Source organism: Lichenostomus cassidix, chromosome 3 (genome assembly GCF_008360975.1).
Source record: "Lichenostomus cassidix isolate B80296 chromosome 3, HeHo_3.0, whole genome shotgun sequence".
Taxonomy (NCBI): Eukaryota; Metazoa; Chordata; class Aves; order Passeriformes; family Meliphagidae; genus Lichenostomus; species Lichenostomus cassidix.
Genome location: NC_139483.1, coordinates 38,751,822 through 38,766,431, shown reverse-complemented (window position 1 = coordinate 38,766,431; position 14,610 = coordinate 38,751,822). Strand labels below are relative to the sequence as shown.

General features: G+C 42.6%; 1 long non-coding RNA gene across 1 annotated transcript; it reads left to right on the top strand.

Annotated features, from left to right (window-relative positions):
- The first annotated feature begins 766 nt into the window (after positions 1–766).
- LOC146439502 (uncharacterized) lies at positions 767–12,752 on the top strand. The gene is made up of 3 exons (XR_014850816.1): positions 767–806; positions 1,279–1,462; positions 10,312–12,752. It is a non-coding gene; the product is annotated as an uncharacterized LOC146439502 (long non-coding RNA).
- Positions 12,753–14,610: the final 1,858 nt, after the last annotated feature.

The following is a 14,610-nucleotide window of genomic DNA, read 5'->3' as shown; positions in this document are numbered from 1 at the left end:
GGTATTTTTGTGGCAGAGAGTTGGAATACTTCCCACATTTCCCCTTTTGTCTTTTCAATAGGGACGGATTATCCCTTTCTTTCTCATTCCCTGTCAAGTCCCTAAAATGTACACTTCATCAAAACACAATGTCCAAGGATGTTAAGAGCTATACAGCATAATATACAGTCCCCCCTAAATTGGACACTCTGTGTAATCTGCTTTCCTGGGAGCTCATCGTTGTGTGAGGATGAACCAGGAATCGGCTTACAGGAACAAGGCTTTGTATGTTTGTTGTCCCAAGAACAGCACTGCTTGAGTTCCCCTGCTGCAAAATGGGACACTGAGGCCAGAGTGCTCTTAAAACTCAGAGGCCACAATGCTAAGGGTCACTCTGGTGTCAGCCAGAATCCTAATGGTCACCCAGAGTCCCTTCAGGCTTGCCATGCTCAGAACAGGCAGCTTCTGAGGTTAATCTCAGAAAGGATCAAGTACAGCTCAAGGAAAACAAACTCAGTTTCTAAAGTACACTAGAAATGGTTCTTTTTTTTTTCCCCACATGAGAGACATCATAGATATACCTAGGAAACTGAAATTCAAAGTCCAACTTTTGGCCTTACATTTCCAAATAGTCAAAATACTCTCTTGTCTCTTCTCCTCCAGTTCAACATTGACCTGTGAAGGCAAATCATTCATAATTTGTCCCATAACAGGAAAGCCACCTTTATTGAAAAGACTGCACAGTCCTTCACTTGATATCAGCTGTACATGAAGCACAGAAACCAATGACCACCTCAGTTATCTGACGATTTGTCCCCATCTGTAAGGTAGGTCAGCTTACCCCTCTTAGCAAGCTTGCCCTGATCTACCAGCAGGCACCCTCCCTGCCAAGGGACAGCCGCCTGAAGGGGGACACAGGTCCTGCAGGCTGCACAGCAAAGTTATGTTTTATAGGGTTTACAGTTGAACAGATTGGTGCAAACCTTTAATAGTCTTGCTCTTGCTTTTGGGATCCAAACGTTTTGGGATTTTGGCTCAAGACAGAAAAGGATTGTATCTTGACCAAATCCCAAATGTTACAAACACAAAAAGATTGCGTCCTGATGGCCAGAATGCAAATTCTATTCTTTCCTGGTCTTCTGTGCTTTTGCTCTGTCTCTTCTCCAACCGATTTCTCTGAAACACCTCACAAGAGTCATTGACTTCCTCTCCTCAGCTTTTGCCTGGACATGTGCAGAGGCAACCTTTGTTTTATGGAGGTGTGGAAGGTCACACTAATCCCTGTTTTCTGTGTTACAGAATTAAATCTTTGTTGCTGAAAAGGCTTTGGCACGTGCCACACAATTTCTTTCCAAGGATTTGGTACTCTGTGTGGACTTTATTCTTTGTGGACTATATTGCTTCTGGCAAGAAGACAATTTTTCAGCCCCTTGATCCTGCACACTAAGGCCCTGATGCCACAAAAGCTTCTGAACTCACTCAGGTAAGTCATCCTGTAGATTTTTGCTGTGAGTAAAGGTAGCCATACAAACAATCATGTCACGGCTTTGCACCCTTCTGACATACTTTGGTCAAACACTGATCTCCTTTTGATATAAATCCAGAGTAGATCAGTTTAACAGATTTTCTTTCTATGCAATGACAATGGAAATACGAAGTAGAATAATAAATAGCATCATATTAACTGATGTTATATAGCTGAAAAGTCTTACTTTGTAACACAGTGATTGATGTTTTTATTAGTAGCTTCAAGTATAAATATTCCCCCTTTAGAGTGATCAGCATCTTCAGGGCCTTTTGATTATTATTATTTTGTATCCTGTTTTAATTATAATGCGCTTTGCACATCTCTAACAATTTTCATCTGAAATTTTAAATTACTTTGCAAGCATGAATTCATTAAACCTCACAACGTCGCTCTGAGAAAGCTGTTTAATTAATACGCCCATGTTATGGATACACAAATTCAGGCACACAGGTATTAAGTAATTTCCCCAATGTCACAGAGTAAATCAGTAAAAAAGAACAAAAAGAGAATTTAAGGGATACAGCCTGCCAGGTCACACCAATATTAGTGTGGAGTCTATTGCTGTCTCTTCTAGCAGCCCTGAAGTGTAAAGGAGCCCAGGATGAAAAGCAGCTCGGCAGAGACAAATTTTCACTGCCAAAGCTTCTGTTTCTCTGAAGAAAACACTGCTAGTACATGATCATCTGATATGGTGACAGGTTTTGGGGGTCTTCACTTCTGCTCAGGAGCTGAACTCACAAGGCAGTCATCAGTGCAGGGAGGGTGCAGTGCCTGTGCAGCATCACAACTTCTGCACAGGCAGGCCCATGGTGCTGGGTATAGCTGAGACTGTGTGCACCTACAGTGCTGGTTGAAATTGTGGGTCCTAATGGTGCTGAAATATCTCTCCAAACTGGATCAACACTGTCAACTAACTGCTTCAGGTAGAATTACACCCATTTACAGGTAGAATTATACCTAGTTAACAAGGCTCCATCCAAGTACTTTCAGAGCTTCACTTGTTCTCTCTCAGCATAAAATCTCAATTACACTCCTATATTGACCCCAGCTCAACTTTTCCTCCCTCCCTTTCTTTCTCCTTATTTTTCTCTCAAATGCTACAGAAATTGCTTTCCTGGAACATGAAAACTAATATATGCAAATTGTTATGCAGCATTACCATTGCCGTGGTGCCGCTATATTGCTGAGGTAGTTAATTACCAGGATATTGCACTTTGTCTGCTCTCTATCCTCCTGTGCTGCTCCTAAAAGGAAACAAAGGAAACAACATCAGAGAGACAAAGACTGAACTCAGTCCCCTATTAATAACCACCGTAAAGGAAATAAAGGATTAAAGGCCTTTTGCAGCACACATGGCATTCAGATTTGTATGGCACAGATGTTGAAGAGGTTCTTGGAGCTCTCGTGTCTGCACCTGGCCACGTTATTCATCAAAAGATAAACCTTGAGATCCTTGCTTAATTTACATGGAATTGCTGTAATGCCAAAAGGAATTTCACAGCAGTGAGATCTAACTGAAAACCAAGGCCAGTGGCAAGAGCATTGCTTGGAATCACACAGTACCTCTAGTCCTGATTCTGCCACTTTTGTGCAGCTATCACGTTTGCAGGTGACTTTAACTGCTTTTGCTCTCCTTGTTTGTAAAAGGAGTGGTAACTTTGTCCCTCAAAAGGTATTTTGGGATTTACTTTAGCACTGAAATTCTAATTTCCTGGTGTATCCCAACAGGGCAATATATTCTCAATGACTGAAAAGACAGGTCCTCATAAGAGATAAGACATCATCACCAGACTTTTAATCCTCCCCGCAATCAATGATGAATTTCCTGAAAACCAATGACAGAGGGTGGTCCTGAATAAAAATGACATAATTTAGCCTTAGGAAGCATACAGACACTTGATAAAAAATAAAAATCAAGAAGCCCTATGGATTCTAATGACTGCATAATTTTAGAACTGCTCTGTGGGATTTAATAGTAATTCTAAAAGGATGGTTAAAACTGCCCTATTGAATACACAATTGGTCATTGCTTTTAAAGGGTATTTATTTTAAAATTGTTTCCATTGATCTCATTCAATCTCTTTATGCCCACACTTGGGCTGGTCCTTCCTGGTTTTATAGGATGCTTCCCTAAAGACCAGGCTGTCCCTGTAGGTGACATCCATTAGCAGGGTCAGTTGATTTGAAATAAAGAGAAAGAGATAATGAGAAAACCAGCTCTCGGCAAGGGGGTAGGCACCACCACCCCACCTCCCGTTATCTCCAGCCAATAGCACTGTGTGGAGATGAGGTAATGCTTGCATTCAACGCTCTAGGCAGGGCTTGGCTGTTTGTAATTCTCCTTAAAGGAGACAAAACTGGGAGGCTTCCCTCTCTGTTCGTGCAAATGAGCATTTGAATTCAGATCTTTACAGTTGCAGGGAAAGGGGGGCAGAGGGGAAGTGTGCCAGTGCTCAAGCTTTTCTTCCCTTCTGTCTTTTGTAACACATAAGCGAATTTGAAGTGTTTTACTCACGCAAGTTAAACAAAATCTAAGCAGGTGGTTTGGTTCCTGCTGTAGGCAAATCCCAGGATGGATTGTTTCCTTAGGCTTCTGAGTAAATTTAGGAAACTGAAATTTTTATATCACTCACAAATCAGGTCACTCTCCTTTCATGCTCATAATGGAACCAAGAAAAAAAAAAAGAGGATTGTGTGACTCAGTATTTAAAACATATCAGTGGAGGAAAGACCACAGAAACACCTTTGTTTTCCTCAGCCATTGCATTCTGCACTCATTTCAGTAACCCCTGAGTATTTCCTTTGACAGGAGGAACAGCTCCTCCTGTTGAAGCCAATGCTGTCACCATACGCACTCGGTGTATGGGGTGCACTCTGCTCCCGAAACAGCAGAGCACTGCCAGCCAAACCTGGGAAGCAGATTGCGTATTATAGACAATATTTTGGGAGGAATTCCCCCTCTTCACTCCCAGGCTACCTCTGCAGGCTTGTAAGAGTGGAAGACCAACTTGTTACCAACTGAATGCACTTGGTGAGAAGTCAGGACGAGGAAAGGAGGGGTTGTGCCCAACAAACCTGATCCCGGCCATCACTGAAGTCCCCCTGATGTACCCAGAGCAAGAGCCATCCTGGTGGCATTTTCCTGTCACTCTTCTGACTGCAAGAGTGATTTAAAATGGATTAGCTGTCCTTGGTACTTGCACATCACCAACTGGATAATTGTCTGTGGCTGGCCGAACATTTTTAAGTGCTCATTTTTCTGCTAGGAAAAGTATTTCTCCCTTCAATCAAGTGCAATTACCCCAAACATCTCTTTTAATTGTTGCATTTCCAGGAGATATATTTCCTAGGGGCTTTCTTGCCAATAGCAGTGGATTTTTTTAGGGGATTATATTGACCTGCTGGGGCTGATATCCATCTTTCATCTACATCAAGAGTGTTAAAACTTCATGGACACGGATACTGCGATGGCTTGTAGGCATGGGGGGAGGAGGCAGAAATGGAGATCCAGAAACACACATGTGAATAGCAGTTCTGCCACTTGAACTAGAGCCAAAACTCCACAGATGCTCAGCTGGATGAGTCCATATGGAGCCTCTGGGGCTGGGAGCCATGGAGATGTTACTCATTTTTGAGACACCTTCCAGTGTAATTGCTCAAGTAGCCCCTTTTCTTTATCTCAGCAGGAGTTACAGTGGGAGACCAGAGATACACAGCTTGGCTGTTATTTTACTGTACATCCAGACTGACAAGGGCAGTGGGAAATCAAAATCTGCTGCCACTTTACACAGCTCTCAGCTCCAGTATGATCAGGAGAAATCAAAGAAGTGGGAGCATGTTCCCCATTTGCACCACATATGCTTCACTGCACCCAGATACACAGATAAAAGTCCAGTGAAAAGAATGGAATGAACATGAACTTAGAGAAAATTCACCCCTAGTGTGGAGTCCAACAGCCCTTCTCCATAAAGGCAGGAAAGGCACTGGCATTGTACAGTACATTGTGGGAAGATTCAAATACAAGAGATAGAAAAGCTTTTGTAAAAAAAAAAAAAAGAAGAAGAAAAAAAGAAAAAAGAAAAAATAAGAAAAAACCCACTGTGTTCAATTAACCTTGAAAAATGAATTTGAACTGTTCTTCGATTTATATCAAATGCACATTACAGTAGGCATTTTAATGTCTGTCTTCTTTCTATCTGTAGTCAGCTTGGTAAAATATATCTTTTCATTGCACAGGGGCTCCTCCCTTGCCCCTTCCCTTTCTTCTCACACAATAGAAGAGGCATTTTGGACAGATTTCCTCACTTATCTCCACTGCATTTGTTTTCCAACATAAATGTAGCATTGCTGTTGGCAGTACAACTTACCTCCTCTGCACTAAGCAACACAGCATGAGTGTGCAGAGCTGTGACAAGGATGCTCTTCAAAGCGTTGACCGATACCTAAGTTGCAACATTGAATATTGGTGAAAATACTTGTCCATCCACTCTCAGGGGTCCTCTTCTGGGGTCCTGTTCTAGAGAACTCGGCTTTTGCGTGTGTGTTCTCCCTGCAGGAACAGCCATGTGTTAATTCATGGATGGCCTAGCCTGTCTGAGTTAGAGGGGTCATAAGAAACCACCTGAAAGATGACAGCTGGAGAATAGTTAAACAATCAACTCTCTTTTCCTGCCTGTTATGTTACTACTTAACTTGATCCTTATTCCTGAGTCCAAAAGGGAAACTGGTTTCTCCACGGTGCAGAAAGAGTGGAGAAGAATGAAAGTTCATTGCAAAGTGGGATCATCTGAAATTTTCCTTGCTTCCAGCAGCCTGGAAAGGAACATACCTAGCCTCTAAAATTCAGAGTAGGATCCTGATTTTGATGTATCTCAGTTGTTGTTGGTTTTTGAACCAGAGACCTGGACCAGCTCATGACAGGGATGGACCTATGCACGATACCATGATCAGCTCAGAAACTGACTGTCACTTGACCTATACAGATGTGCCAGTATGACACTTGATTTGGGCCTGTGTTTGAGTTAAACTTTTTATGCTCAATAGTGATTCCTTCTACAGGCAAATACTATGAATAAGACCTGATAGTAACAGAGGAACATCTGGAACATCTACAGGTATTTAAAACTTTAATTTTGAAGAATTGCAAAAACTATGACTTCTGTGGGAGGAGGAAAGGAAACAAAGCCTCCTGCAGAAACCAGAGTTGATATACTGTCAGTCATGACCAAGAGGGGAACATCTAGAGGAAAAAGAGAATTTTTTTTTTTTTGGCAAAGCAGTGAGATAAGAACTAAGTCATCCAGGCCAAGAGAGTCAAAATGTATACAAGCTGTCATGAGAAAATAATGCTATGGGGAAGGAGGATGAAATGCAGACATCTAGTTTGCATGAACAAGGACAGACATATGGAGGGAGAAAAAGATTCTGCAAAAGAAGGTGAGGGAGCAAATTAAGAGTGATGGGAAGCAGTGAAATCCATTTGTTTGCTGAGGGGCAAAGCAAGCACCTTATGATTAGGAGTACATCACTTTGAGGATGACCTTCTGTATCTTAGTGGAACCTGCTTTCCTGAAATGCATGAGCTCTCAGCTCCTGATGGTCAGGGGTGCTTTAGAAAGGCATTAGTGGATTTGACCTTCCACATAAAAGAAGATAAATTGCATCACTACTGCCTCAACTGCCTCACTGAAGCAGAGTTGGCTATGACTTCCTCAATGCAGAAGGAAATTGGGAAATTTTGGTAGAGGAAAGAAATCGTCCTTATACCTGACAAGACGTGCAGCTTCACAATAAGCCGTGCAGCTTCTATAAATAGGATTTTCAAGGGGTTAAAGAGCAGGGTGCAGGTAGGATATGACACAGGAAGGAGCCATGGACATTTATTAGCAGAGAAATATCATGAGGCCATTGGCAGAAAGACTAAGATATCACAATGAGAAGGAGAAATAACAAATCCTAGACATCAGCTGTTCTGTGTGTGAGTTTAAGCAGGCTGTAGCTGCAGTGCCTTTCTCATCCCATTATCCTGAGGAAAATATTTCCCCCACCCAGTACATGTCCATTACGTAAAGAGGGAGCAGTCATACTCTGTCACAGCTCTCTGCCACACCTCCGTCTAATAGGGCTACAAAAGCTCCTCTTGTATTTCACAAATCTGACCTACAAAAAACCCTAAGCATTTTAGCTCTATGATTACAGTGTATCCTTCTGTCCTTATTTCATATAACTTCTTTTGCCACTGGTGACAATATTCTATCTTTCTTTCTCCGCATACCTTCAACACTAAGTGCTGATGTAAAAGCACCTCTTCAGAGTCTGTTCACTATATGCTGCACTATGTCTGTGCTTTACTCCCAGAAATCTACCTGCTGAGATCCTTTGCCCTGCAGAGGTGACAATCACACCCTTGAAAGACAATGAGTTAACACCAAGAGGAAAGGTAACAAACAACAAGGAGAAACTCAGTGACCACAGAAACTGGATGTCTGAAAATGAAACAGGACTGATCCTCTCTTCTTCTACACAGAGACAACATCATTCACGTTGACTAATGAGCTGTGTGCCACAAAATGAGCAAAACCTGGGATTCAGCTGCACTGAATATCCTATAGTGCCAGCTGCACTAATAGGTAAATATCACCTGGTGAAGTGGGAACAGACTTAGCAAGCACAGCAGAAGTAGCCCATGATCATTACATGAGAGGGGGAAACAAATTAAACAGCATTTGTTGAAAAGGATGCAGACAAGAGGTCTTTCAAAATTCTTAAAATAACTATCTCTGTTTACTGTTTTTGCAAGTCACCTCATGGAAGATTGAAATAGAAACATGACTCCCTAAAAACCTCTCTGCTCACCATTTAACAACCCTCACTTTGTTGAGTTGTGACAGTGGGGATCACTTTGCAATCAGAGGAGGACATTTGTGCTTTGTGCCAGCAGCGAGTGTCTGTTTTTACTGGGACATGTTTCAGTGGCCCAACTTAGTGGCCCCACAAACCCTGCAAAGGTGAAGGAATCAGTCACTGACACAGGAGCAACTGGCACCAGAATTATTAGTTCTCAAAAGCGGTGTAAGAATTTAAAAAGATATGTACATCAGTAAGCTTTGGTGCACTAGTGAGATATTCTTAGCTACTACAATCCAGGTGGCTGGAAGATGGACCAGCTTCTAGGATTTCAGGGATATACAGCAGCGTATCAAAAGAAGATGAACTGAACTCCCACTAATGTTAATGGAAAAGCTTTTATTATCTCCAGTCTTATGGACAGAATCCTAGCTGAGCCTGCATTGCAAGGCACTCTGAGACAGGCAAACCCAAAAGGTAATGAAATGACTTAAAGCACTGCCTGTGTGCAGCATGTAAGACAAGGAATTGTGATGGGGGTGGAGAGGCAAGCAAAGGACAACAGCATATCAGTTTGAATCCATGGGGAGAAGCAGCAAACAGAATGCGATACCTGAGCTGCAAATTGGCCAGAGAGAGAGAGTAATATCTGCCCTGCAGGGGAAAAACATTCATCTGAGATTCAGATTAGTTAACACAAGGCATGAGTAATATATTTATCCCAACTGCTTCATTCATTCCTGTTCCAGAGGAAGGAAGTAAAAACAGCAACTGAAAATGTTTAGAGTTTTTGTGGCACTGCTCACTTCAAATTAAAAGCAGTAATTGAAACATTTTGGTGCTAAGGATAATTTATGCTTAGGTCACTAATACTGAAATGCAGCCTCCGCAAGAATAATATTGTTTGAAGTGGCAGAGGGAAAAGTGGGTTTGTGAAAAGATGATGAAACAAATAACTGTTCCAATGAACAATGTCAGGAAATGCCCTGTGACTGCACAGGACTGGGAGGCCCCTTCACCTAAGCCAGCATCCAGAAGACACCTGTACAGTACACCACCTGCCTCAGCTTCCCTGTGGAGAAGGGGGGTTGAGTCACAAAAAATGAAAGGTATTTTTTTCTGAAAATAGCTCCTTCCTGCTGATATAGCCCCTAAGCACTAAAAGGAAATGAAGGAGGGACAGGCTTAAGTAGCATCCAGATACAGAATTTGGGATTGCTAAACCTGTATTGGTAGTTCTCAGGGGACCCCAGTGTGTAGTCAAGGCCTGATGTGCTGCTTCTGTGCACAATACAAAGACAGCAATTGTCTTCTTCTTAATCATTAGCACGTTACACTTACCAGAAATTATTTTTGTTTTCAGCAAAAGAGCCTTTAGCTCCCCATACCTCAGCATTCATGTTGCCAACAATGGTTCCAACAATGAAATTACTGAGTGCCCCCTGAATGAAAGGAGAATGGCAGGTGGCTGAGAAGTGCACCTGTTTTCTGGCTTGTCTCAGGGTTAGGCAGCATTTCTGTAGCCTTACTGCTCCCTTGGAGTGTTGTTTAGGACAAAAGATGAAGTGGGACAAGATCGAGTCTATGCAACGGAATGAAATGGTTTGGCTCGTCTAGGATGTCTTTAGAGGACAAAGCAGAGAGCAGGGAAAAAAATTGTTTTGAAGTAGAGAAGGAATTCCAACATCACCTAAAGGAAATAAGCTTCTCCTCATTTATGCTGTCAGGATATGAATGACTCTTTAAACGGGTCAATCCAAGAAGTAGCCAAGAAGTAACCAAGTAAAAAGAGAGGAATGTCATTGCTGGATACTTCTATTTTTGCCTCTGTGACTACAAGCTCTTTCCTAACAACTGAAGGGGATGTGTCAGCTAGTGCTGGCCCATGACTCATGGGGACTGCAATGGGCTGGGCAAGACCTCAGTGGCTTCACTAAGTCAAAATTCTTCCATTACAGGAGAAGAAAAGAACTGGAAGACATTCCTGACCAAAGCACTGCTCCACCCTTCCCCTGCCTGAAATACCACAGGAGACAAACCCAGGAGAAACACAAACCCTGAGCATCCCTGGGCAGAAGAGCCTCCTTGGGACTGTTTGTTGCAGGAGATGGAGCTTTCTTGTGTGCAGCATGGATAGCAAGCTCTGGAAAAGGACTGGCATGAGTATTGGGCAGATGGTGATGCCCAAGTCTCACACAGATCTCTTTGCATGTCCACTCACTTGTAGTGTCAGCATACCCCACCAGAACAGCAGAGGGTAGCTGATCATCAGCATCACACAGGTCAGAGGCAGCCAACAGAGGCCAGTCACTTGGAGTTTGCCATAACCAGTGATGGTTGCACCAGACACTATCCTAGGTGGTCTCTTGGAAAAGGCTCTCTACTTTAAAAACTTGATTTAGCCATAACAAAACTTCAACAGTTTCTATCTTACACAAGACTGGGTTAATCCTTGGGGGGAAAATCTTTTGTATATACATAATAGATAGATATTTTTTCTATACCTCCTGTGAGTGACTGCCTACTTACCCATTTGAGGATGCTGTCCAGTTATAAAGCCACTTCTTCCCAAGCACTGAAGACATGCTTAATACTGAAGATATCTGATTTGCATTAGGCAATAGAGATGTCCAAGCCCTTTTTTTCTGCCAGAGTCTCTCAGCTTCAGACAACAAAAGAGTATTTTATTTTTGGCATTTAAAAATCCAAGTAGTGCACAGCTAAGGTAGTATTCACACACATGTAAATGTGTCAGCTATCTATCTTTGTGTCATTTTCCCCCACTTTCAGAAATTAAACTTCTGGGAAACATTGGCAACTTTTACATGACATTTGAGTTAAAAAGAAAAAGCAACACACTCAACAGTGAATTTGATTGCAGAATGATTATTGTGTGACTCACCCTTTTAAGTATAATAATGGAGAGTTTATAAAGTATGCACTTGGGCTCTGGGCTGCCCACCTACACTCAGTTTCCTCTGACTGTGGAATGTCCTTTGGCAGCTTTGCAGCTAACTGATACCACAGAGTCTGAGGAAAACATTACAACTTGTATGGTATTATTGGTCTAAAGGCTGTGGGCTCATATTTCAGCCAGCCAGCACAAGGTTACTTGTAAAACACAACCACACCTTGAGAGAGAAGAGAATTCATAGGGCCATGACTGGAAAATGTGTGCTCAGATAATACAGAGATGAGTACATTAAAACTCCTAGATAGGTATCACATCAAACAGCAATTTCTCCCCTTCCATCAGGACATTTTGGCTCACACACCAAGCAGCATGGTAGCTAAAAGAGGAGCCTGCCTCTTTTAGGCTAGAAACCTGTATTAGGTGGCATACAAGTGTTGAGTGAAACACTTCTCCTTAATTCAACGACCCCCCTGCATTACTGGGTTGCCATGCCCTAATGCACATCCCCCACTCTACATCATGCTCCCAGTAGAGATGGAGCCATGCCTGTGGAAATCCCTTGCTGGACATTCAGTGCATTTCCTGTGAGAGCAACTGGAGGCTGCTGTGACAGTGTTGTCCTTCACTCCTGGCATCCTTCTTTAGCTGGATATGTATAAGCCATCCCAGAGAAGAGAGCCTTGTGGCTTGTGGCCCTCCTGAGATGGGAGGTGGCCCTCACTGTCATTCAAAGTAAGTATGACTGCAATTCCCAATTACCTTTCGTTTATTGAGGTTCATCTCATACCTTTTAAGCAATTGAGTCCTCCATCATACAACTTTTCCTGGAGTCTCTTCTAAGGTGACTGAGCCACTCCTCTCGGGACACAAAGACTTTTCTTCTTGTCCTGCCAGTCTCATGTTGTTCTTAGCCTGTCACAGTCACAGAACAGCCATTTGTCCTAGCAGCTTGTTTGGTTTTTTCATCTCTTATGTAGTGAGAGGAAGGTGTATTCTGCTTGACTTGCTGCACAGCTAAGGACTTCATAAAAACAGTTCCGTACTTATTACCCATAAGCCCTAAGAAGTCATAACAGTTTTACACAGTCATGACAGCAGTCCACTGTGTTTTTTCAGAACAGTGGACCCAAAAGAGAAGTGGTCTTTATTTCAGTGGCTGCTGGACTGGCCTGAGCTCAGTAGTATCTAGTACAATCCCAAGTAATAACATTTCAGAAAGGACACACTAAAATATCAGCATGAAAAATCCCAAACTAAGGACATTGCAAAGACAGAACAATCAGTGTGTAGCAGACCACTACAGCAGAGTCCTTTAGCACTGGATAGTCTGGAGCAGCAGGCCTATAACACCCAATTGGCACACTCAGTGCCTTATTTGATCTTAAGGAAAAGCAAAGGTTCACTTCTAACTTTGGGTGCACTGAATGATTCTACATTTGGATAGATATTTGGCTTCTTACTTTTCACTTAAACATTAAAAATAAAATCTCGGTTATTTGCTTTATTTTTAAAAGAATTAATAGAATTCCAATACTGGGGTTCCCCACCCCCCAGGATACTTAGAATCATAAAGGTTTATCTGGAAAACTGCAAACAGGCAGCTTGATGGAAATCTGCAGGCTTGACCTTGCTGCTAACCTAATCTGTGAGCATCTCCTTTCTTCTTCTCCCCTCTCACCTCTGTAGATGGACAGAGAAAAGAATGACATTTTCCTGAATCTGTAGAGCAGCTGAACAGCTTTTTTTTTTTTTTTTTCTGAAGAATTGTGACCTCTAAGATAAAGATTATCACAACTTCAACCCCACCCCAAATCATGCAAAAACCTCTAACCCCTTCTACCCCTCTGCTCGTCACAGAGTAGAACATTCTGCCAAAGCTGCAGGTGTCAAAAAGGGGTAGGGCTAAGGAAAGCCTCTGCTCCCAGTGAGAGATGTTGCTCCAAAGCAGCCCTCGCTCAGCAGGGTAGGTCATTCCTTCCTAGGGTCCAGTTTCCATAGCCACATCCTCTGCACAAACTCCTCTGCTGATATAAACTCAACACCAGCATAGGTAAATAAACACTGAGCTGCTGTGCTCACCCGTTTGTTCCTACACATTAGGGCGCAGCTACAACACATTAGGTGCTTTCTAAGAAGGGGAGAATCCCATACTGTTCCCTTGCACTACTCATTTAAAGCAACAGGTAAAGGGCCAGATATATGTCAGCAACCCAAACAGTTGGATGGTCCTGTTCCAAAACCTCCTGAAAGCAGTGGAAGGACTCCCACTGACTTAAGGCCCTGCCTGAATGACAAAGTGAAATGGTACAGAGAATGCTGTACATCTTAGTTTATTTATTTTATGGAACTGAGTTCTGCCTTTTCTACACATGCCAGTAAACTTTCCCTCGCAGCCACCATTTTTGTTTTTTCCTCCTTACCTTTTGCCTCCCTGCTTTGGAAAAAGGCTGATATCACCTGGTTATTTTTCAGTGCTGCGGCTTAGTTGTGATTGCCACTTGCTCCTGCAAAGCAAAGCAGGGAGCACTCCTCATGTCTGGGAACATCCATGACAGCCATGTAGTGGGAAGGAGCACACCAAGCTGCACAGTGAGGAAAGTGTGTTTCTGGCACTCCATACTCACCTGCTTCACCTGCTTTGAAATTTTTCGTCTCCTGTGAGGCTGGAGGGCAGCCTTGCTCCTGGGAAGGCAGCTCACTTGCTCCTGAATCTCTGCACAGACTTTGTGTTACTTTGGTTTTGCATGAAAATCAGGATTTCTGTTTAGGTTTTAACCAATGTGTTGTATTTTAGGACTATAAAGCCGTATATTGGCACTTCACACACCGTTACTTGCTTTACTAAAGGAAAAATCCCAGAGCTCTCACATTTCAGTTTAATTTTTTCCCTTCCCCAGAACCCAAATGACTAAGGACTTGGCAAATGCAGGGACAGTATTGACATCTGCAGCTATGGCATAGGAAAGGAGCTACAGTGCTGAACAGCAAAGCTGCTACAGTGCTGAACAGCAAAGCTGCTGCAGTGTTATGTGAGAAACTGAACAGATCGCCTTCCACCCCAAGCTCACTCTGAGCAGCGAGCTCAGAGACAGTCAATGGGCTGCCCATTATCTCCTATATTTCAGTCAATGCTAAACACAATGCTAGTGCTTTAAAACACAGAAAGTAGCAGTAATAGACTATCATATCAATGTTCTGCTTCACTGGAGCTAATCAGACCTGTTTTAGAGCAAGCAATATAATTTTGCTTGGGGATTATATTACCTGAGGACATTAAATGCTGGGGAGAAAAAAAATAAAAAAATAACCAATCCCCAAACCACCAAACCACAAACCAATTTCT